We start from the raw sequence: 24,011 nt of genomic DNA, 5'->3' as shown, positions 1-24,011 counted from the left end.
ACGAGGTGTACGGAGCAGAGACGCGCGTGTACGAGGTGTACGGAGCAGAACCGCGCGTATACGAGTGTGTGGAGCCGCGGGTGTACGAAGTGTACAGAGCAGAGCCGCGCGTGTACGAGTGTGCAGAGCGGAGCCGCGTGTGTACGAGATGTAAGGTGCAGAGCTGCGCGTGTATGAGTATGCGGAGCGGAGCCGCGAGTGTACGAGGTGTTCGGAGCAGTCACGCATGTGTGAGGTGTACGGTGCAGAGCCGCGCGTGTACGAGGTGTACGGAGCAGAGCCGCGTGTGTACGAGTGTGCGAAGCGGAGCCGCCCATGTACGAGTGTGCGGATCGGAGCCGCGCGTGTACGAGGTGTACAGAGCAGAGCCGCACGTGTACGAGGTGTACAGAGCAGAGCAGCGAGTGTACGATGTGTAAGGAGCGGAGCCACACGTGTACGAGGTGTATGGAGCGGAGCCGCACGTGTATGAGGTGTGCAGAGCGGAGCCGCGCATGTACGAGGTGTGCAGAGCAGAGCCGCACGTGTACGTGGTGTACAGAGCAGAGCAGCGAGTGTACGACGTGTAAGGAGCGGAGCCACGCGTGTACGAGGTGTATGGAGCGGAGCCGCACGTGTATGAGGTGTGCAGAGCAGAGTCGCGCATTTACAAGGTGTGCAGAGCAGAGCAGCGCGTGTACGAGGTGTACGGAGCGGAACCGCACGTGTACGATGTGTATGGAGCGGAGTGGAGCCGCACGTGTACAAGGTGTACGGAGAGACGCCGCCAAGTACGAGGTGTACGGAGCAAAGCTGCGCAAGTACGAGGTGTACGGAGCGTAGACGCGCGTGTACAAGGTGTGCGGAGCAGAGCAGCGCGTGTACGAGTGTTCAGAGTGGAGCGGAGCCGCGCATGTACGAGGTGTACGGAGCGGAGCCACGCTTATATGAGGAGTACGGACCGGAGCCACGCGTTTACGAAGTGTACGGAGCAGAGCCGCGCGTTGTCGAGGTGTACAGAGCGGAGCCGCGCGTGTACGAGTTTGCGGAGCAGAGGCACGCGTGTACAAAGCAGAGCTGCACGTGTACGAGGTGTACGAAGCAGAGCCACGCGTGTACGAGTGTGTGGAGCGGAGCCGCCCGTGTACGAGGTGTACGGAGCGGAGCCGCACATGTACGAATTGTACGGAGCTGAGCCGCGCGTGTACAAGGCGTACGGAGCGGCGTCGCACGTGTACGATGTGTGCGGAGCAGAGCCGCCCATGTACGAGATGTGCAGAGCGGAGCCGCGCATATTCGTGGTGTACAGAGCAGAGCAGCACGTGTACGAGTGTGCCGAGCTGGAGAGGAGCCGCACGTGTACAAGGTATACGGAGCGAGACCGCACAAGTACGAGGTGTGCGGAGCCGCCCGTGTTCGAGGTGTACAGAGCAGAGCGTGTACAAGTGTGCATAGCTGGAGCGGAGCGTGGCGTGTACGAAATGTACAGAGTGAAGCCACATGTGTACGAGGTGTACGGAGCAGAGCCGCGGGTGTACGAGTGTGCGGAGCGGATCCGCTTGTGTACAAGGAGTACGAAGCGGATTCGCATGTGTACAAGGTGTACGGAGCGAAGCCACGTGTGTACGAGGTGTACGGAGTGGTGCCACATGTGTACGAGGTGTACGGAGCAGAGCCGCGAATGTACGAGTGTGCGGAGCGGATCATCATGTGTACAAGGTGTACGGAGTGGCGTCGCGCGTGTACGATGTGTGCGGAGCAGAGCAGCGCTTGTACGATGTGTGCGGAGCTGGAGCGGAGCCGAGCGTGTACAAGATGTATGGAGCGAAGCCACGCGTGTATGAGTTGTACAGAGCGGAGCCACAAGTGTACGAGGTGTTCGGAGCGGAGCCGCGCGTGTACGAGGTGTACAGAGCAGAGCAGCGCGTGTACGAGTGTGCGGAGCGGATCCGCACGTGTACAAGGTGTACGGAGAGGAGCCGCGCGTGGACGAGCTGTACGGAGAGGAGCCGCGCGTGGACGAGCTGTACGGAGAGGAGCCGCACGTGGACGAGCTGTACGGAGAGGAGCCGCGCGTGGACGAGCTGTACGGAGAGGAGCCGCGCGTGGACGAGCTGTACGGAGAGGAGCCGCACGTGGACGAGCTGTACGGAGCGGAGCCGAGCGTGTACGAGGTGTATGGAGCGGAGTCGCGCGTGTACGAGTGTGCAAAGCGGAGCCGCGTGTGTACGAGGTGTACAGAGTAGTTTGCACGAGTTGTACGGAGCGGAGTCGCGCTTGAATGATGTGTGCGGAGCGGAGTCGCGCGTGTACGAGGTGTATGGAGCAGAGCCGCGCAATTACGAGTCTGCGGAGCGAAGCTGCGCGTGTACGAGGTGTGCGGAGCCACGCGTGTACGAGGTGTACAGAGCAGAGCAGTGCATGTACGAGGTGTACGGAGCGGAGCCGCATGTGTACTAGGTGTACAGAGTGGAGCCGCACATGTACGAGTTGTATGGAGCTGAGTCGCGCGTGTACGATGTGTGCGGAGCAGAGCCGCGCGTGTACGAGTGTTCAGAGTGGAGCGGAGCTGCGCATGTACGAGGTGTACGGAGCGGAGCCACGGTTATATGAGGAGTACCGACCGGAGCCACGCGTTTACGAAGTGTACGGAGCAGAGCCGCGCGTGTTCGAGGTGTACAGAGCGGAGCCGCGCGTGTACGAGTGTGCGGAGCGGAGCCGCGTGTGTACGAGATGTAAGAGCAGAGCCGCGCGTGTACGAGTATACGGAACAGAGTCACGCGTGTACAAAGCAGAGCTGCACGTGTACGAGGTGTACGAAGCAGAGCCGCGCGTGTATGAGTGTGTGGAGCGGAGCCGCCCGTGTACGAGGTGTACGGAGCGGAGCCGCACATGTACGAATTGTACGGAGCTGAGCCGCGCGTGTACAAGGCGTACGGAGCAGCGTCGCACGTGTACGATGTGTGCGGAGCAGAGCCGCCCGTGTACGAGATGTGCAGAGCGGAGCCGCGCATGTTCGAGGTGTACAGAGCAGAGCAGCACGTGTACGAGTGTGCCGAGCTGGAGAGGAGCCGCACGTGTACAAGGTGTACGGAGCGAGACCGCACAAGTACGAGGTGTGCGGAGCCGCCCGTGTTCGAGGTGTACAGAGCAGAGCGTGTACAAGTGTGCAGAGCTGGAGCGGAGCGTGGCGTGTACGAAATGTACAGAGTGAAGCCACATGTGTACGAGGTGTACGGAGCAGAGCCGCGGGTGTACGAGTGTGCGGAGCGGATCCGCTTGTGTACAAGGAGTACAAAGCGGATTCGCATGTGTACAAGGTGTACGGAGCGAAGCCACGTGTGTACGAGGTGTACGGAGTGGTGCCACATGTGTACGAGGTGTACGGAGCAGAGCCGCGAATGTACGAGTGTGCGGAGCGGATCATCATGTGTACAAGGTGTACGGAGTGGCGTCGCAAGTGTACGATGTGTGCGGAGCAGAGCAGCGCTTGTACGATGTGTGCGGAGCTGGAGCGGAGCCGAGCGTGTACAAGATGTATGGAGCGAAGCCACGCGTGTATGAGTTGCACAGAGCGGAGCCACAAGTGTACGAGGTGTACGGAGCAGAGCCGAGCGTTTACGAGGTGTACAGAGCAGAGCAGCGCGTGTACGAGTGTGCGGAGCGGATCCGCACGTGTACAAGGTGTACGGAGCGGAGCCGCGCGTGGACGAGCTGTACGGAGAGGAGCCGCGCGTGTACGAGCTGTACGGAGCGGAGCCGAGCGTGTACGAGGTGTATGGAGCGGAGTCGCGCGTGTACGAGTGTGCGAAGCGGAGCCGCGTGTGTACGAGGTGTACAGAGTAGTTTACACGAGTTGTACGGAGCGGAGTTGCGCTTGAATGATGTGTGCGGAGCGGAGTCGCGCGTGTACGAGGTGTATGGAGCAGAGCCGCGCAATTACGAGTCTGCGGAGCGAAGCTGCGCGTGTACGAGGTGTGCGGAGCCACGCGTGTATGAGGTGTACAGAGCAGAGCAGTGCATGTACGAGGTGTACGGAGCGGAGCCGCATGTGTACCAGGTGTACAGAGTGGAGCCGCACATGTACGAGTTGTATGGAGCAGAGCCGCGCGTGTACGATGTGTGCGGAGCAGAGCCGCGCGTGTACGATGTGTGCAGAGCAGAGCCACGCGTGTACGATGTGTGCAGAGCAGAGCCACGCGTTTACAAGATGTGCAGAGCGGAGCCGCGGGTGTACGAAGTGTACCGAGCAGAGCAGCGCGTGTACGAGTGTGCGGAGCTGGAGCGGAGCCGCGCGTGTGCGAGATGTACGGAGCGGAGCCACGCGTGTACAAGGTGCGCGGAGGAGAGCCGCATGTGTACGAGGTGTACAGAGCAGAGCAGCGCGTGTACGAGTGTGCAGAGTGGAGTTGCACGTGTACGAGGTGTAAGGAGGGGAACCGCGCGTGTACAAGGTGTGCGGAGCCACGCACGTACGAAGTGTATGGAGCAGTGCCACGCGAGTACGAGTGTGCAGAGCCGCGTGTGTACGAGGTGTGAGGAGCGGAGCCGCGCGTGTACGACGTGTAAGGAGCGAAGCCGAACGTGTACGACGTGTATGGAACGGAGCCATGCGTGTACGAGGTGTGCGGAGCGGATCCACGCGTGTACAAGGTGTACGGAGCGGAGCCGCGCGTGTATGAGGTGTGCGGAGCGGAGCCACGCGTGGACGAGGTGTACGGAGCAGAGCCGCGTGTGTACGATGTGTGCGGAGCGGAGCCACGCGTGTACGAGGTGTACGGAGCAGAGCGGATCCACGCGTGTACAAGGTGTACGGAGCGGAGCCGCACGTGTACGAGGTGTGCAGAGCAGAGCCGCGCGTATACGAGGTGTGCAGAGCGTAGCTGTGCGTTACGAGGCTTGTGGAGCGGAAACACGCATGTACGAGTTGTACAGAGCGGAGCTGCGCGTGTACGAGGTGTGCGGAGCGGAGCCGTGCGTGTACAAAGTGTACGGAGCGGAGCCGCGCGTGTACGAGCAGTACCAGAGCGGAGACGCGCGTGTACGAGCTGTATGGAGTGGAGCCTCGCGTGTACAAGCTGTATGGAGCGGAGCCTCGCGTGTACAAGCTGTACGGAGCAGAGCCGTGCATGTACGAGGTATGCAGAGCGGAGCTGCGCATGTACAAAGTGTATGGAGCGGAACCATACGTGTACGAGGTGTGCGGAGCAGAGCTGCGCGTGTACGAGCTGTGCGGAGCAGAGCCGCACGTGTACGAGTGTGCGGAGTGGAGCCGCTCATGTACGGAGCATAGCCGCGCGTGTACGAGGTGTATGGAGCAGAGACACGCGTGTATGAGGTGTGCGGAGCGGAGCGGATCCATGCGTGTACAAGGTGTGCGGAGCGGAGCCGTGCGTGTACAAAGTGTACGGAGCGGAGCCGCGCGTGTACGAGCAGTACCAGAGCGGAGCCGCGCGTGTACGAGCAGTACCAGAGCGGAGCTGCGCGTGTACGAGCTGTATGGAGTGGAGCCGCGCGTGTACAAGCTGTACGGAGCAGAGCCGTGCATGTACGAGGTATGCAGAGCGGAGCTGCACGTGTACAAAGTGTATGGAGCGGAACCATACGTGTACGAGCTGTGCGGAGCAGAGCTGCGCGTGTACGAGCTGTGCGGAGCAGAGTCGCACGTGTACGAGTGTGCGGAGTGGAGCCGCTCATGTACGGAGCATAGCCGCGCGTGTACGAGGTGTATGGAGCAGAGACACGCGTGTATGAGGTGTGCGGAGCGGATCCATGCGTGTACAAGGTGTACGGAGCGGAGCCGCGCGTGTACGAGCTGTACGGAACGGAGCCGCGCGTGTACGAGTTGTACGGAACGGAGCCTGTGTGTACGAGCTGTACGGAGCGGAGCTGTGCGTGTACGAGGTGTGCAGAGCGGAGCTGCGCGTGTACAAAGTGTATGGAGCGGAGCCGTGCGCGTACGAGCTGTACGGAGTGGAGGAGTGCGTGTACGAGGTGTGCAGAGCGGAGCTGCGCGTGTACAAAGTGTATGGAGCGGAGCGGAGCAGTGCGTGTACGAGGTGTGCAGAGCGGAGCCGCGTGTGTACGAGGTGTGTGGAGCAGAGCCGCACGTGTACGAGGTGTCTCTGCATACAGCTGAATTTTACCACCACAAAAGGACTAGGTGGACTCTGGCTAGCAACAGAAAAAAAATTATATTTTTTTTACTGTGCATACAAATCAATTTCACCCCCAAAAACTGATAAGGTGGGCTACTATACCTTGCGCTATCACACTGGCAAATTATAAAAATATATTTTTGTGTTCTGCACTCAGCTCTGTATAACAGCTGAATTTCAATCCCACAAAATGAAAAGGTGTGCTAGTCTTTATTAAAGCCATAAAAATTAAATAAAAAGTTGAATAAAATGTAACACTAAAGCCAAGTTCACACAACATGAAGACTGCATTTTTTTATGCAGGTGTCCGCACCATACAACAAAATAACAATCTTATTATTGTGTGTTTGCTGAGTTTCTTTTGAGTTTTCCCCCTTAAAATGTGTTTTGGTGAAGCTGTGAATCTACATTTTTAATACTACTGAAAAACTTAGATTTTTGAGCTTAAAAATGTTTTTTTTTTACAGGCTCCACAGAGGCTTATATATATATATATAATAAAATGCATGAAATCCGCACAGTTCAGCAGCGTCTTTAGACTCACTGCAGGCGTAGATTTCATTAAATCACATCCACTGCACTTGCACATTTAGGCCGTGTTCAGATGTAGCATAAGTGCTGTGTTTTTTCAGCTGCTTTTTTGGAACAGTCATTTTGCAGCATTTAAATGGCCAAGAAAAGTGGATGTGATTTCATGAAAACGGCTCTGTGGTCTAAAGACGCTGCTGATCTGTACGGTTATGGTTTATTTTACGTCTAGAGGCTTCTATGTGGAAAAAGAGAGAAAACGCAGGTAAAAAGACTGCAGGTACCTTAAGAGCAGAATCAAAGCTATTCTGTATTATAACAAAAAATGAACAATGCGGCTTCACATCTGCACCAAAAAACATCAAATAAGGGGGAAAAGGCATAAAAAAATGCAGCAAGTACGCAATAATCAGAGACGATTGTTATTGTGTAGTTTGGTGTGGACATCTGCAGAAAACCAAAAAAAATACAGTATTTATTCAACATGTGAACACGGCCTTGCAGACACAAAAAAGCCAATGTCAAATAGTGAAGCTACATAAAGATGAGAAAGTGGAATGGACAGAAAATAAATCCATAGATCCCAAGTGAAAGAAGCACGACGCACAGATGACACCATGCCAGCTTCATCAAAAGTCACGCCGGATGAGGCAAGGTTAGTAGTGACGCATGAGCGTGTTCTCTTAACCCTCTCACAGAGCACGCTCAGGTGCTGCCTGAGTATTTTCGGCATCTATGCTCGAGCCGCCGCGGCTGCATGTGTCGCGGCTGTTAGACAGCTGTGACACATGCAGGGATTGCATGTTTGTTAGGCAATCCCTGCATGTGTCACAGCTGTCTAACAGCCCCAGCGGCCCGAGCATAGATACCGAACACGCCGAAAATACTCGGGCAGCAACCGAGCGTGCACGGTGAAAGGGTAAACCGAGCATGCTCGTGCAACACTATAGGTAAGAGATTCGTGGCCTCAAGTCCAGCGTCCCAAGAATTGATCCTCTCAGCTCTAGTTCCAACTGTCCCGGATACGGTGAACAGCCCCGTATAAATAAACTAGCTACTGTGAGCGAAATACGCTCTCTTCTATGCCTTCCGAACTCCAAATTAATAAGATTTGTTTTACGAGCGCTCGGGAAATCAATACAGCACAGCCTTGTATGGTGTACTAGAAAAGACTTCTGCTTTATTAGCACATGTGGCACTTTAAATAGGGTCAGAGACAAAGGAATAGTTCCCTCTGACCTATGAACCAATAGTAACCTTAAGGGAGTGAATAGTAATGTGAAACCTCACTGCCCATCAGTGTTACCTGATGACCATTACATAAGAGTGAAAACAAAATGGATACCACAGACAAACAAGATGGATTCTTTTCTCTCACACTACTGAATCCGTTCTACACCCGGGTGGCGAGCATCTTTATTGGTATATGGTCTCCCATGCTGGTATGTGCTGCCCCCCTCCTGGTATTTGTGCTGCCCCCATCATCCTATACTGGGATGCATGGCACCTCTCACCCCCCAATCCTGGTATGCGTGGCCCCCCTCATCCCCCAATGCTGGTATGTGTGGCCCCCTCATCCCCCAATCCTGGTATGCATGGTACCCCTCATCCCCCAATCCTGGTATGCGTGGCCCCCCTCATTGCCCAATGCTGGTATGCGTGGCACCCCTCATCCCCAATCCTGGTATGCATGGCACCCCTCATCCCCCAATCCTGGTATGCATGGCAACCCTCATCCCCCAATCCTGGTATGTATGGCATCCCTCATCCTCTAATCCTGGCATGCATAGGGCCCCTCATCCCCCAATCCTGGTATGGATGGGGCCCCTCACCCCCCAATCCTGGTATGTATGGGCCCCTTACCCCCCAATCCTGGTATGTATGGCATCCCTCATCCCCCAATCCTGGTATGCATGGCATCCCTCATCCCCCAATCCTGGTATGCATGGCGTCCCTCATCCCCCAATCCTGGTATGCATGGCGTCCCTCATCCCCCAATCCTGGTATGCATGGCGTCCCTCACCCCCCCAATCCTGGTATGCATGGCGTCCCTCACCCCCCAATCCTGGTATGTGTGGCCCCCTCATCTCTTTCACGCTGCACACACATACAAAAAAATAAACACTTATACTCACCTTTCTTCCCTGTGCTCCAGCGCTGCTGTGTCCTGCTCTGCCGGGGGAGGAGTGCGGCGCCGGAGTACGTGCGTGCACATACCGCGCTGTCCGGCGCCACTTTGCTGAAGAGACACTGCAAATGTGTCTTCAGTAAAATGGCGCTGGATAGCGCTATGCGCATGCGCCGATCCGACGCCTCACTCCTGCCCCGGCTCCGGCGAAGAGAGAGGCGCCGCGACAACGCTCCTCCCGGTCAGGTAAGTATATAAGTATGCATTCAGTGTCTAGGCATACCGCGATCTCCGGCGCCATACACTGCTCTTACCTGTAACGGCTCCATGCGTTCTTCTGTCTAGAGCCAGACTGCGCGTCGCACATGCGCAGTCTATCGAGGCTTCAGACAGAGGGACGCTTAACTGATTATATTATAGATATAATTATAACACTGTTTATAAATGTACTATATTTTGTTGCTGTGGTGCTCTTTCAGTCATATTTTGATTTATTTTTTTATCTGCAGCATGTGGTCTGAAGAACGGCAGGCACAATCTAGTACCGTCCTCCCGTGCGGTCTGAGGCACGGCAGGCACAATCTTGTACCGTCCCCCCGTGCGGTCTGAGGCACGGCAGGCACTATCTAGTACCGTCCTCCCGTGCGGTCTGAAGAGCGGCAGGCACTATCTAGTACCGTCCTCCCGTGCGGTCTGAAGAGCGGCAGGCACTATCTAGTACCGTCCTCCCGTGTGCTCTGAGGCACGGCAGGCACAATCTAGTACCGTCCTCCCGTGTGGTCTGAGGCACGGCAGGCACTATCTAGTACCGTCCTCCCGTGTGGTCTGAAGAGCGGCAGGCACAATCTAGTACCGTCCTCCCGTGCGGTCTGAAGCACGGCAGGCACTATCTAGTACCGTCCTCTCGTGTGGTCTGAAACACGGCAGGCACAATCTAGTACCGTCCTCCCGTGTGGTATGAAGCACGGCAGGCACTATCTAGTACCGTCCTCCCGTGCGGTCTGAAGAGCGGCAGGCACTATCTAGTACCGTCCTCCCGTGTGCTCTGAGGCACGGCAGGCACAATCTAGTACCGTCCTCCCGTGCGGTCTGAAGCATGGCAGGCACAATCTAGTACCGTCCTCTCATGTGGTCTGAGGCACGGCAGGCACAATCTAGTACCGTCCTCCCGTGCGGTCTGAAGCACGGCAGGCACAATCTAGTACCGTCCTCTCGTGTGGTCTGAGGCACGGCAGGCACAATCTAGTACCGTCCTCCCGTGTGGTCTGAGGCACGGCAGGCACAATCTAGTACCGTCCTCTCGTGTGGTCTGAAGAACGGCAGGCACAATCTAGTACCGTCCTCTCGTGTGGTCTGAGGCACGGCAGGCACAATCTAGTACCGTCCTCCCGTGCGGTCTGAAGCACGGCAGGCACAATCTAGTACCGTCCTCTCGTGTGGTCTGAGGCACAGCAGGCACAATCTAGTACCGTCCTCCCGTGCGGTCTGAAACACGGCAGGCACAATCTAGTACCGTCCTCTCGTGTGGTCTGAGGCACGGCAGGCACAATCTAGTACCGTCCTCCCGTGTGGTCTGAGGCACGGCAGGCACAATCTAGTACCGTCCTCTCGTGTGGTCTGAAGAACAGCAGGCACAATCTAGTACCGTCCTCTCGTGTGGTCTGAGGCACGGCAGGCACAATCTAGTACCGTCCTCCCGTGCGGTCTGAAGCACGGCAGGCACAATCTAGTACCGTCCTCTCGTGTGGTCTGAGGCACGGCAGGCACAATCTAGTACCGTCCTCCCGTGCGGTCTGAAGCACGGCAGGCACAATCTAGTACCGTCCTCTCGTGTGGTCTGAGGCACGGCAGGCACAATCTAGTACCGTCCTCCCGTGTGGTCTGAGGCACGGCAGGCACAATCTAGTACCGTCCTCTCGTGTGGTCTGAAGAACGGCAGGCACAATCTAGTACCGTCCTCTCGTGTGGTCTGAGGCACGGCAGGCACAATCTAGTAGCGTCCTCCCGTGCGGTCTGAGGCACGGCAGGCACAATCTAGTACCGTCCGACTTCTTTACAGCACTCTAGGGCATACAGGTGGTGGTCGTACTTTATATGGGGAAAAACAGGTGACAGGTTCCCTTAAGGCTGTGTGCCCACGATGCATTTTTTAAGCAAAAACGCTGCAGAAACGCTTAAAAAACGCATGGTAGAAGGTCTGCCATGTTCCCCAAAGATAATCTGCATGTGCTGTGCACATGCTGCGGAAATTTCCTCTGCGGATCATCATTGCGGAAAAAAACACAGCACTACCAATTATTTTGCGGAAGTGCTGCATTTTCGCCGCCATTGACTTGCATTAGATCGCATGGATTACGCATCACTGTATATGTAGATGCGCATTCCATGCGTTCTAGTGTGCGGATGGTACCCAGGTATAGAGGAGAGGAGACTCCTCCGGACCAGGGTACCATAGAAAACTGCAAAGAAAAAAAAAAGAATAAAATAAAAAATAAATATATACTTACCTTCTGGCAGCCCCCGCTGCACTCCTCCTCTCATGCCGGCAGTTCGCGATGTACTGAAGGACCTGCGCTGACATTATAGTCATGTGACAGGTCACGCGACGCTGACGTCGGCAGGTCCTTCACTGTATCGCTGCTGGCAAGGGAGAACGGAGGGAAAGCAGGACACCGGGGGCCATCAGAGGGTAAGTATATATTTATTTTTTTAACATTCTTTCGGTCACACTATATAAATCCATGCCGGTTGCATGGATTTATTTAGTGTGACCAAGTTGTCAAACACTTTCCAAATGATGCTAAAATCGCTTGGAAAGCGCTTGACAACCCGCATGCGGAAATGCAAGTGAAGAACGCTTCACTTCTGCATGTCCCTGGCAGCAAAACGCATGTACAATCCGCATGCATAATCCGCATGTACAATCCGCATTGTGATGCAGCAGGCATCCCTTTAATGGTTCAGTGTGTGTTTTGACGGACCACGTACCTCCCTCAGCTGACTGGTCACATGACTGTGACATCACACAGGTCCTTTTGCACAACAGAAGGTCTGGACATGTGACTGTGAGATAAGCACAGGTCCTGTGGCTGTTTCTATAGGATATAAAAACCCTGGTAATTTGAGACAGAAGTATGCAGGGGTGCAAGGGGTGTGATAGGCGTGAGGCCTGAGGCCTGTTACCTGTTACCCGTGTGTGTGGCACCGTGTGAGGCCTGATGAAGCTTGGTGGGCTCCTGGAGGGTGAAGCCTGGATCCTTGTGTGTGTAAGTGATGCCAGTAAGCCTTGGAGAGCCAGAGGCTTTGGAGGATAAGCGTCCTGGAGGGCAGAGCCTGGATCTGTGTGTGTGAGAGATGCCAGTGGCCTTGGACGGGATAAGGGCTGGAGACCACGTGTGGTAAGCTGTAGAGCCACAGTGGTGGCGGAACCAAATGGACTGAAGCAGCTAAAACCTGACAAAGGTAATACACTTTGTTATATGGACATTGCTATAGTATTACCTTGCTGAAGGCTGTATCTGGAGCCAAGTGGGCCTGTCTGCCACTTGAGCTCGTGGACATTATATGTGTGAACTGCGGTTTATGAAGTATAATAAACTGCTGAAGTGTGAAAACCAGAAAGACATTGCTGGTGTGCATTAATTGACGCGCTGCAGCGAGTATTCCCCAGGATGATGACTAGCGCTGCCTTACAGCATGGACGATCCGCATGGACAATCCGCATGGACGATCCGCATGCACAATCCGCATGGACAATCCGCATGGACGATCCGCATGCACGATCCGCATGCGTTTTTTTTTTCTGCCAGGGAGTTGCAGAAACTCTCAGGATAAAATCCTGAGCATTTCTGCATCGTGGGCACACAGCCTAAATCAGGTTTTCATCTATGCAGCTTGTACAAGTGAACTTCATTGTTTCAAAAGTCTAAGCCATGTTATTACAGTACCTTTTATATGGTTTACACAGGTGCATCATGGGCTTTTCCTGCCCTATGAGCAAAATGAAAGGCTAAAATACAATGTGGAAGCTTAATCAGAGAAATGTTTTATTTACATTCAGAACAGGTTTAAAAGAAACAAAATAACCATTACCACAGAAATCTCAAATGTTTAATTGTAGAAATATTATAGAAATAACATTTTACCATTATGTATAGAAATAATTCTAATTTAATAAAAGTGCATTTATGGGAGGATTGTGGGTAAGGTCTTTGGCTTTGCCCCGACCCCTCGGCCTGCCTCCGGTGTCTGATGTCTCCGCGTCCTGGAACTGAGATCATGATGCCTGCTTTGGATAGCAAATCAATAGCCTTGAAAAACCCAGGAATAAGGGAAGGGGGTCTTTAGGGAAATTGGTCTCGAAAACAAGGCAGCGTGGAAAAATCTATTTTGTGGCTGTAGGCGACAACATCTCAGACCCAAGCGTTGTTGACTACCGAGAGCCACTCATCCTGGAACCAAAGGAGACGGCCGCCCACCCTGAGCAATATCCCAGGTGGGAATCTTCTAGATCCGGGTCTGGCAGACCAGCGCTGGTGGGTTCGTTGATGCCAGGAGGGGGCTAGCCTAAAGGAAGGTCTCTTCTTTTCCTGGTGGGCCGGAGTGTTGTCCTTTTGGTTGCTTTTCTACACTGAAAATTTCCGAAAGGACCAAAACTGGACTGTGCGTCTCTTGGGAGGAGGGCATATGGCCCTCTGCTGCAGAAGCGAAATACTCTTACTCCCCATGGCATTAGAGATCATCTTATCTAGCTATTCGAAAAGGCAGGAGCCCTGGAAGGTGAGGCTGGTGGACTTTTTGGAAGCTGAATACAAGTTCCATGATTTCAGCTATGAGGCCATGGGGATGGTGATGTTGCCGGCTGCCAGGGCTGAATAGGGGGCTGCAGGGGGGCGGGCACACTCTCCTTATGGGGTCTCTGGGGGGATATAATGTTTGCAGGGGGCCATCTGCTGGGACGCCCCCCCCCACAAGCGTGCATCATCCGTCCCCCCCCACAAGCGTGCATCATCCGTCCCCCCCACACAAGCGTGCATCGTCCGCCCCCCCCCACACAAGCGTGCATCGTCCGCCCCCCCCCACACAAGCGTGCATCGTCCGCCCCCCCCCACACAAGCGTGCATCGTCCGCCCCCCCCCACACAAGCGTGCATCGTCCGCCCCCCCCCACACAAGCGTGCATCGTCCGCCCCCCCCCACACAAGCGTGCATCGTCCGCCCCCCCCCCCACACAAGCGTGCATCGTCCGCCCCCCCCCCACACAAGCGTGCATCGTCCGCCCCCCCCCCACACAAGCGTGCATCGTCCGCCCCCCCCCCACACAAGCGTGCATCGTCCGCCCCCCCCCACAAGCGTGCATCGTCCGCCCCCCCCCACAAGCGTGCATCGTCCGCCCCCCCCCACAAGCGTGCATCGTCCGCCCCCCCCCCCACAAGCGTGCATCGTCCGCCCCCCCCCCCACAAGCGTGCATCGTCCGCCCCCCCCCCACAAGCGTGCATCGTCTGCCCCCCCCCACAAGCGTGCATCGTCCGCCCCCCCCCCCACAAGCGTGCATCATCTGCCCCCCCACAAGCGTGCATCATCTGCCCCCCCACAAGCGTGCATCATCTGCCCCCCCACAAGCGTGCATCATCTGCCCCCCCACAAGCGTGCATCATCAGCCCCCACCAGCCCACAGCATGCCCCCACCATCCCCCACAGACCCGCAGCATCCCCCCCAGAGGCACCACCGACCCGCAGCATCCCCCCCAGAGGCACCACCAGCCCGCAGCATCCCTCCAGAGCCCCCACCAGCCAGCATGCCCCCAGCATCCCTCCAGAGCCCCCACAAGCCCGCAGCATCCCTCCAGAGCCACCACCAGCCCGCAGCATGCCCACACAGCCCCCACCAGAGCAATAGACATGCCACCACAGCCCGCAGCATGCCCCCAGTATCCCCACCAGCCCGCAGCATCCCTCCAGAGCCACCATGAGCCCACAGCATGCCCCCACCATCCCCCACAGACCCGCAGCATGCCCCCAGCATCCCCACCAGCCCGCTGCATCCCTCCAGAGCCACCATGAGCCCGCAGCATCCCTCCAGAGCCACCATGAGCCAGCAGCATGCCCCCAGCATCCCCACAGAGCCCCCACAAGCCCGCAGCATCCCTCCAGAGCCACCACCAGCTCGTAGCATGCCCACAGAGCCCCCACCAGAGCCATAGACATGCCACCACAGCCGGCAGCATCCCCACAGAGCTCCCAGAGCCCCCACACGCGTGCATCATCATTAATCATCAATCATCATCATCATCCCAGACCACCCAAAGCCCGCAGCACCCCCCCAGAGCCCAGCACTGACCTCCTGAAGCTTCACCGTATCACTTTCTGCATGAATCTATGGCGTCTGGTGCTAAACTAGAACACGCCCATAATGCAGTCAGGACACGCCCACGGAAACTACGTCATACCTGGAAGGAGCCCATACATTCTAGCGTTTACCAGGGAGGAGGCTGCAGAGCGAGTGGTTGGTGGTGAGGCTGCTGAGTATTGGGGAGACATGGCGGATGACTGCGCACCCCACACTGAGCTCCCGGGGGCGGGGGGCAGTCTCAGTCCGGGGGGGGGGCACCCTGGCTTCCAGTTGGATGTGGTTAGTCCCCTGCACTATAGAGAGCGGCTCATAGAATGCTGTAGAGCAGCAATGGTCGGTGACGGGTCAGAGCCGGTGATTACAGGGAGCCGCAGCCTCTCACCTGTCAGCAGTTGGACTATAAACCAGGTTTCCAGTCACTGACAGTATGGCTGGAGCTGCGCCCATTATGCACTGTTAGAACTTGGCGATTTCTGCCATGTTTGGAGGTTCCTGGATTCTGTATTTTTCTGCACAGGGTTTGTCCATGAGAAAAAGGAACACAGAGCGCCAGTCCTGGCCACAGGTTGTGTCTGGTACTACAACTCCGGTCTAGTGACGTGACAGGTGCTGAGCTGTAATGCCACACACAGCCTGTGCCCAGGGGTGGCGCTGTAATACAACAGCTCTGACTTTCTACTCTGGGACAACTTCTGTAAGGCTGAATTCACACATCTGTGCTCCACGGAGCGAGCTCAGACCTGACAACCGCTGGGTCACCAGTGCTGATCTGTGATTACCTCCTAGGAAAAGGTGAGGCACTGATCAGGTCCGGAGAGCCGGGCCCGGTCCTCCGATCCCACCACGGATGTGTGAATTCCTCCTTAAGTTAATATCTTAGTGTTAGAGTTCTCCTTTAGAATTTGTGTTCACATGAGAGTAATTTATTATAGTTTATTGTGTAACTTTCGAAAAACGTATCGATTACTAATCCTGAGTTAGGGTATGTGCACACGATGCAGAAATGCTCAGGATTTTTTCCTGAGCGTTTCTGCATCTCTCTGGCAGGAAAAAACGCATGCGGATTGTACATGCGGTTTCCTGCCAGTGACATGCGGAAATGAAGCGGTCTTCACTTTCATTTCCGCATGCGGGTTGACAAGCGCTTCCCAAGCGATTTTAGCATCACTTGGAAAGTGCTTGTCAACTTCACACTATATAAATCCATGCAGCCGGCATGGATTTATATAGTGTGTGATGTCAAAAAATAAAAAATAAATATATACTTTACCCTCTGATGGCCCCCGGTGTCCTGCTTCATCGGTCCCGGCTGCCGGCAGTGAAGACTGTAGGACCTTCCGACGTCAGCGTCACGTGACCCGTCACATGACTCTGACGTCAGCGAAGGTCCTTCATTCAACCGCGAAGTGCGCGGGAAGCCGGCAGGACGCAGCGCGGGCCGTCAGAAGGTGAGAATATATATATTTTTTATTTTCTTTTTTTTTTTAATGGTACCTGGGTCTGGATGAGAGTCCTCTCCTCCACACCCGGGTACCATCCGCACATTAGACCGCATGAAAAGCGCATCAACATATACAGTGATGGGGATTCCATGCGGTCTAATGCTAGTCAATGGCGGCAAAAGAGCAGCGTTTCCGCAAAATTAATTGACATGCTGCGGATTTTTGACCGCAGCGTTTACGCTGCGGAAAAATCCGCATCATGGGCACAGCACATGCGGATTTCCATTGGGGAACATTGCTGCCCTTCTACCATGCGTTTTTCATGCGTTTCCGCGACTGCAAAAACGCCGCGGAAACGCATGAAAAACGCATCGTGTGAACTCAGCCTTACAGCCAGTGATAGTCTAGAGCTGCGTTCAGAGATCTGCAGGCTTCTGAGCTGAAATCTCCCAGCAGTCCTTGCTGCGATCACTATTGTTAGCGTTGCAATGTTAAGGCTGGTGCAGATAGCAGTGTTTTCGGTCGGAGTGCGATCTGACAAAACATTGAATCGCACTGTGACCAGTGTTTGTCCAAGGAGAAAAATCGGACATGTGCACGGCCCGATAGACAGTCTGTCCGAGGACAAAAATCACTATGCTTGAGTTTCATCTAATATTCGGATCACGCTCTGCCATGCAAGTTAATGAGTCCTTGGAAAAGATCGCACTGCACTCAGATGACATCTGAGTGCAGTCCCATTTTTCACGGATTGACGTAACGAAGAAGATGGAGAATTTTTTTTTACCTATGTCTTGTATCTTGTTTTGTGTCACTTTATGTACAAATCCTGACTGACGACGGACAATTTTTGTCTAATCAGTGCTAGGAGCTCACTACATACATTTCTGTTTGTCCACCCACTTTTTGAGGAGTGACCACAATCGAATTGAGATCTGGAGAGTTTACTGGCCATGAACCCAAAATGTTAATGTTACCCAGACACTTAGTTGTCACTTTTGCCTTGTGACATATTCTCCATCATGCTCATATATGCATTGTTAATCACCAAAAATGCTTCTGCTGTGTTCTTAGGCAAAATTGTGAGTGAGCCCACTCCCTTTTGATGATGGATAACTCCACACATGACTCGTCTCGGGGTGCTTTACGGTTGGCATAACACAGGACTCAAAGTAGCGCTGAGCTTTTCCTCTCTGGACATTCATTCTTCTATATATCCCTAACAGTTTGAAGGGGGCCTTCATCAGGGAAATAACTTTACCCCAGTCCTCTGTAATCCAATCACTGTAGTTTACTGCATTTTATAATCCTGTTCTTAATGTTTTTCATGGAAAAAAGTGGTTTCTTTGCTTCCCTACTTGACACCAGCACAGCCTCCAAAATCCTTCTCCTCACGGTGTGTACAGATGCACTGACGCCTGCCTGCTGCCATTCTTGAGCAAGCTCTGCACTGGTGTTGAACCAATTCCATAGCTGAATCCTATGTAGGAAGTGATACAGGGACTTGCTGGACTTTCTTCGGAGTCCTGAAGTCTTCACAGCAAATTAACCTCCCCCTATTAAGTTATTATTTATTATAGTGCCATTTATTACATGGAGCTTTACATGTGAAAAGGGATATACATAGCAAAAAACAAGTACAATAATCTTGAACAAAAACGAATCACCGACTGGTACAGGAGGAGCGAGGACCCTGCCCGCTAGGGCTTACAGTCTACAATGAATGGGTGAGGATACAGTAGGTGAGGGTAGAGCTGGTCGTGCAGTGGTATGATGGAGCGAGGGTTACTGCAGATTGTAGGCTTGTCAGAAGAGGTGGATCTTCAGCTTCCTTTTGAAGGTTTCCACGGTTGGCAACAGTCTGATATATTGGGGTAGCGAGTTCTAGAGTAGGGGGATGCATGGGAGAAATCCTATGTGCAATTGTGGGAAGAGGAGATAAGAGGGGAGTAGAGAAGGAGATCTTGTGAGGATCGGAGGTTGAGTGCAGGTATGTAGCGGGACACTAAGTCACAGTTATATGGAGGAGACAGGTTGTGAATGGCTTTGTATACTATGGTTAGGGTTTTCAACTGGAGTCTCTGGATAATGGGGAGCCAGCGAAGGGATTGACAGAGGGGAAAGGCCAGGGAATAGCGGGGGGGACAGGTGGATTAGTCGGGCAGCAGAGTACAGTTATCTGACAGGAGAAAACAAACTCCTTTGCCATGCTTGCCGATGGGGCGAGGGGTGTGGGAAAGGTGGAATCCAACGTATGAAAGTGCAGCTGGAGACGCCATGTCAGATGGGGTGAGTCAGGTACCATTGATGCCAAGGAAGGAAAGTTTGTTAGTAATGAAAAGGTCATGGATGTAGGAAAGTTTGTTGCAGATGGAGAGAGCGTTCCATAGAGCTCCTGTTAGTGGGATTGGGGAAGCGGGGGATGGGCAATGGGTATAGGGTTAGAAAGGTTGTGGAAATTTGATAGATTGTGGATGAGAGGTAGAAGTGACTGTGGGGATGTGGTGAGGAGGGCCATGATTTGGAGAGATATCGCCAGCAGTGAGGAGCAGCAGGAGAGAGCGTGAGGTGGCTGTCTGTGTTTGGAGACAGAGGATTGTATGTTGAGGAACAGATCTGAGGAGGAGGTGAGATGGAGGGAGAGATGACCAGTTCATTACTAGGTGTAGGGATTAGAAGGGTTAGTAGAACATCTAGGACTATAGGGGTGAGAGTGAAAACAAAGAGAAACATTTTTTACTCTGGCTGTGCAGTTACCTTCAGTTATCTTCTGGTTCAATTCTGGTCTAACTCAGTGCAACACAATGTAAGGTGGCTGCCAGACAGGTCGTGGACGGGAGGTATGTGTCCCCGAAGTACCAAACTTCGGTGATGTAGGACATGGAGAAGCAGGCTCCAGAACACATAGTGCTGGGAGGGAGTTAATGGGCCCGGATTAAAGGGCCGGGTTTCAAGAGCAGCTGAAAGAGTTGGGGGGAAACAGCTGCTCACTCACCTCCAGTCCAGGTCTTGGAAGGCCTGATTTAAGACAGCTGCGCCTGTCTCAGTGGTGCTGTGTGTTGTGCAAGGTGAGCAAACCTTGCATGTGCTGCTCAGTCTGCTGGAGGCAGAGAAAAGCACTACATTTAAACGGCTGATGCCGTGCTGTATGGACTGGTTATTTTTAGTTTTGTTCTGTTATAGCAGTGTTTCCCAAACCCCATCCTCACGGACCCCCATAGGTCATGTTTTCAGAATCTCCTTAGTATTACACAGGTGAGAGAATTCCTGATGCCTTGATGATACTTCAATCACCTGTGTAATACTAAGGAGATCCTGAAAATATGACCTGTGGGGTCTGTGAGGATGGGGTTTGGGAAACACTGCGTTATACCTTTTGTGTATCTATTGTATGGTGGCAGAAGGTGCCAAGCCCCCCCTGCTTTAGGCAGAGGGGGGAATGTGTAAGGTTGCTGCCGGACAGGTCGTGGACGGGAGGTATGTGTCCCCGAAGTGCCAAGCTTTGGTGATGTAGGACCCGGAGAAGCAGGCTCCAGCACACATAGTGTAGGGAGTTAGTGGGCCCGGATTGAAGGGCCGAGTTTTACGAGCAGCTGAAAGAGCTGTTATGTTTTGTTTTCCTGGCTGGTTTATGGACATTTAATAAACCACCAGTTTGTTTTGGAACCTGCGGACTGCATTCCTGTGTGAACCTGCGCCTACCCAAGAGCTGATCCGTCACAGCACGTATATGATGCACCGCAGACTAAATTCTTAATGACCCGATAAATGGTTGATCTAGGGGCAATCTTACAAGCAGCAATGTCCTTGCCTGCAAAGCAATGATGACTGCACATGTTTCCTTGAAGGTAATCAGAAGACCATGATTTGAAGCACCAGCCTGCTCTTGTAATTCAGTAAGCATGACTGTGGAAATGGGGGTTTTGTGGTTAAGTAATTTCCTTGGGAAAAAATTAATATGCATTTTTTTTTTTTTAACATTTCATCTGATCGTTCTTCATAACAATCTACAGTTAATGCAAATTGACACTATAAAAACTGAAGCGGCAAACTTTATGAAAGCCAGAATGTGTTTCAGTCTCCAAACTTGACGACTGTGTATTATTGTTTTACGTCTTTTGTATATTATTGTCACCTCTTATCTTGTGTATCGCTTCTCTTTTCAGTTTGTTAGCCACATGCTGCCAGGCGAGAGCTTGTGGGCACAATCATGCGGCTGGTGATTCTTGATGACTATGCCCTGTCCAGCGAATGGGCAGCAAAATACATAAGTAATCGCATCGCCCAGTTCAATCCTGGACCTGACAATTACTTCACACTTGGGCTACCCACAGGTAATGTGCCTTTTATCTATCTTTATCCAGTTTTCAACGAGTTGGTTCAAGCATTTTAGTTGTGGATTGAACTATTTTTGCACATGTGAATTACGAGAAGTCCTCAGGAGTAAGTCAGATGTGTACGGCAAAGCTTCATAGAGGAGGGAGACTCCAAGTTCACTGCTGAACATCTGCTCTCTCCATGTTTCGTTGCGATCTACCAGTGTCTCCGTAAGATTTGGCCATTCTCTACTGTTATATGCAAGAGTGTGCCAATTTTCCAAAGGAACAAGGAGATTGAGTAGCTCAACAGCCTCTTGCCACTGATCGGCAAACAAATTTGGAGAAAATAATTGGACAAAGCCTGAAGGACGCTGTAATGCAGGGCTGTGTTCTGGGGGATCGATGAATACATAAGAAGCATGATCTGTGCTGAACAGTATGGATGGTAATCCAAAGCCTCCATAACCAAGCTTGGCGTGGAAGGCACTCGGGAAATAGGAGTGTGAGTTGGGGGTCTCCCAGTGGTAATACAGTTGGAATCACTGCCTTATTAATACAACGGGGAACTGTTTTGATTTCAATTAACATTAAAGGGGTTGTCCGTACCCTACACTGATTTAATCCTAAATCTCTATTTAATTTAATAATCTACCGTATTTTTCGGACTATAAGACGCACTTTTTTTCCTCAAAAAATTTGGAGGAAAATGGGGGGGTGCGTCTTATAGTCCGAATGGGGTGTGTGTGTGTGTAAAATATATATATATATATATAATCTCTATTGAACCCGTTCTACGCCCGGGTGGCGAGCATTTTTATTGGTATATGGTCTCCCATGTTAGTATGTGCTGCCCCCCTCCTGGTATTTGTGCTGCCCCCGCCATCCTATCCTGGAATGCGTGGCTCCCCTCATCCCCAATCCCATTATGCGTGGCTCCCCTCATCCCCAATCCCATTATGCGTGGCTCCCCTCATCCCCAATCCCATTATGATTGGCTCCCCTCATCCCCAATCCCGGTATGCGTGGCTTCCCTAATCCCCCCCCACTATACACACATCCCCAAAAAAATAAACAGTTATACTCCCCTTTCTTCTCTGTACTCCAGCGCTGCAGCGTCCTGTTCTGCCGGAGGCCGGGGGAGGAGTGCGGCGACAGAGCACAGCGCCGACCGGCGCCAATTTGCTGAAGACACACTGTAAATGTGTCTTCATAAAAATGGCGCCGGATAGCGCTATGCGCACGCGCCGATCCAACGTCTCACTCTGCCCCCGGTCTCCGCTGAAGAGAGGCGCCGCGGCAACGCTTTTCCCGGTCAGGTAAGTATGGCGCCGGAGATCGCAGTGTGCGTTCAGTGCCTACACACAACCGCGATCTCTGACGCCATACACCTCTTACCTGTAACGGCTGGATGTGGTCTTCTGTCTGGAGCCAGACTGCGCGTCATGCATGCGCAGTCTATCGAGGCTTTGGACAGAGACCCGCATCCCCGGTTATATTATAGATTGTGGGGTGTGAGAGGAGTGGTAGCTGTGGAGGAGCGGGGCACAGGAGGCAGCGGTGCAGCCTACACTGTCCCTGCTGCTAAAGAAAATGAATATTCACTGCTCCTTAATAGCAGCACACAGTGTAGCCGCGCTGCGGCTCCTGCTGCTGCCGGAATCGCCTGTGCCCGCTGTTAAAGGGCATGAATATTCAACCTCTCTCCACGCTCATGGGCGTGGGGAGGGGGTGAATATTCATGCCTTTTAATAAGCGGGCACACGCTATAGCCCGGCAGCAGCAGGAGCCGCAGCGCGGCCAAGCTGTGTGCCGGCTATGAAGGAGAGAAGTCACTGCTCCCCGCGCACGCAGACCCGGCGTGGGGAGCAGTGACTTAAGGCAGCTGATCTCTCCATGTGAGCCGCGCATGGCAGTGACGTGCGGCTCACATGGAGAGATCAGTGCGGGCAGACATGAGGAGAGAGAAGAAAGGTGAGTATAAGTGTTTGTTTGTTTTTTTTTATGTGCAGCCTGATGGGGATTAGGGGGACCATGCATATTAGGGTATGGATGAGGGGGCCATATAAAACAGGATAAAGATGAGGGGGCCATACATACCAGGATGGGGATGAGGGGTGCCGTGCGTACCTGGACGGGGATGATGGCCGCCGTGCGTACCTGGACGGGGATGATGGCCACGTATAAAAGGAAGGGGGTTGGGCATATATACCAGGATAGGGGATATTGTCAGAATTGGGTATTACCCCCTCCCCCTTAAAAGTGCATCATGAACAATTTTTTGCTTAATTTTTATTTTTTTTTTTCCCTCCTCTAAAACCTAGGTGCGTCTTATAGTCCGAAAAATACGGTAATTGCTTTTCTAATATACTTTAATTAAAAGTTAATCTAAATTTATCTAACTGGGGTGTGTGTGTGTGTGTGTGTGTATATATTTGTTTTTTTTACCAACTTCCTGTTTGATAACATTTAGTTTGAAAATCCCCAGTGCATCCTGGGATATGAAGACGGACGTGATCAGGGAGCAGAGGCTGCGGTCCCTGCTGCTGCCTCTTTCCCCACCCTGAATGAAGCGTCATCAGTGATGCCTGTTTCAGGGGCTGGGCTAGTCCCTGCTACTCTGCGCATGTGTCAATTCTAACTCTCAGTTGCTCAGCAGGATCTTGTCACTGTGCAATATTCTTTTTAATGCGCAGCGTCAGGGATTCCTCAGAGACGACACCGGGGAGATCACGCAATATCTCACCCTGCCGTCACTGTGTCATGGATTTCGTCTGGAATCTCGAGCACACGATCCAGATTACTCAACAGTTCAGCAGTTTTTGGGGATTGCGAATCTCAAGAATGCTACCTCCCGGAAGCTAAAATACGATAAATGAGGGGCCCGGTGAAGAAAGCCATAGCAAATTCGGTCATGTCCCTTGGAGGTGCAATGTACCTGTTGGGTACCCTGATATCGTGGGTTCTGTGAGCACAATACCATTCCAGGGTTTTACAGTGGGATCTGCTACATAATGAAGTTTCTCTTAAGGGGCACTTGGAAGGGAAGATGTCCTTATCACCCCGGTCAGTAAAATCTTTATAGAGGTTAGGATCATCCTGCCACCA

This window comes from Phyllobates terribilis, unplaced genomic scaffold, assembly GCF_046119375.1.
Source record: "Phyllobates terribilis strain yellow unplaced genomic scaffold, ASM4611937v1 Scaffold_92__1_contigs__length_6168646, whole genome shotgun sequence".
In the NCBI taxonomy this organism is placed as follows: Eukaryota; Metazoa; Chordata; class Amphibia; order Anura; family Dendrobatidae; genus Phyllobates; species Phyllobates terribilis.
Note: the sequence above shows the minus strand (reverse complement) of the source record.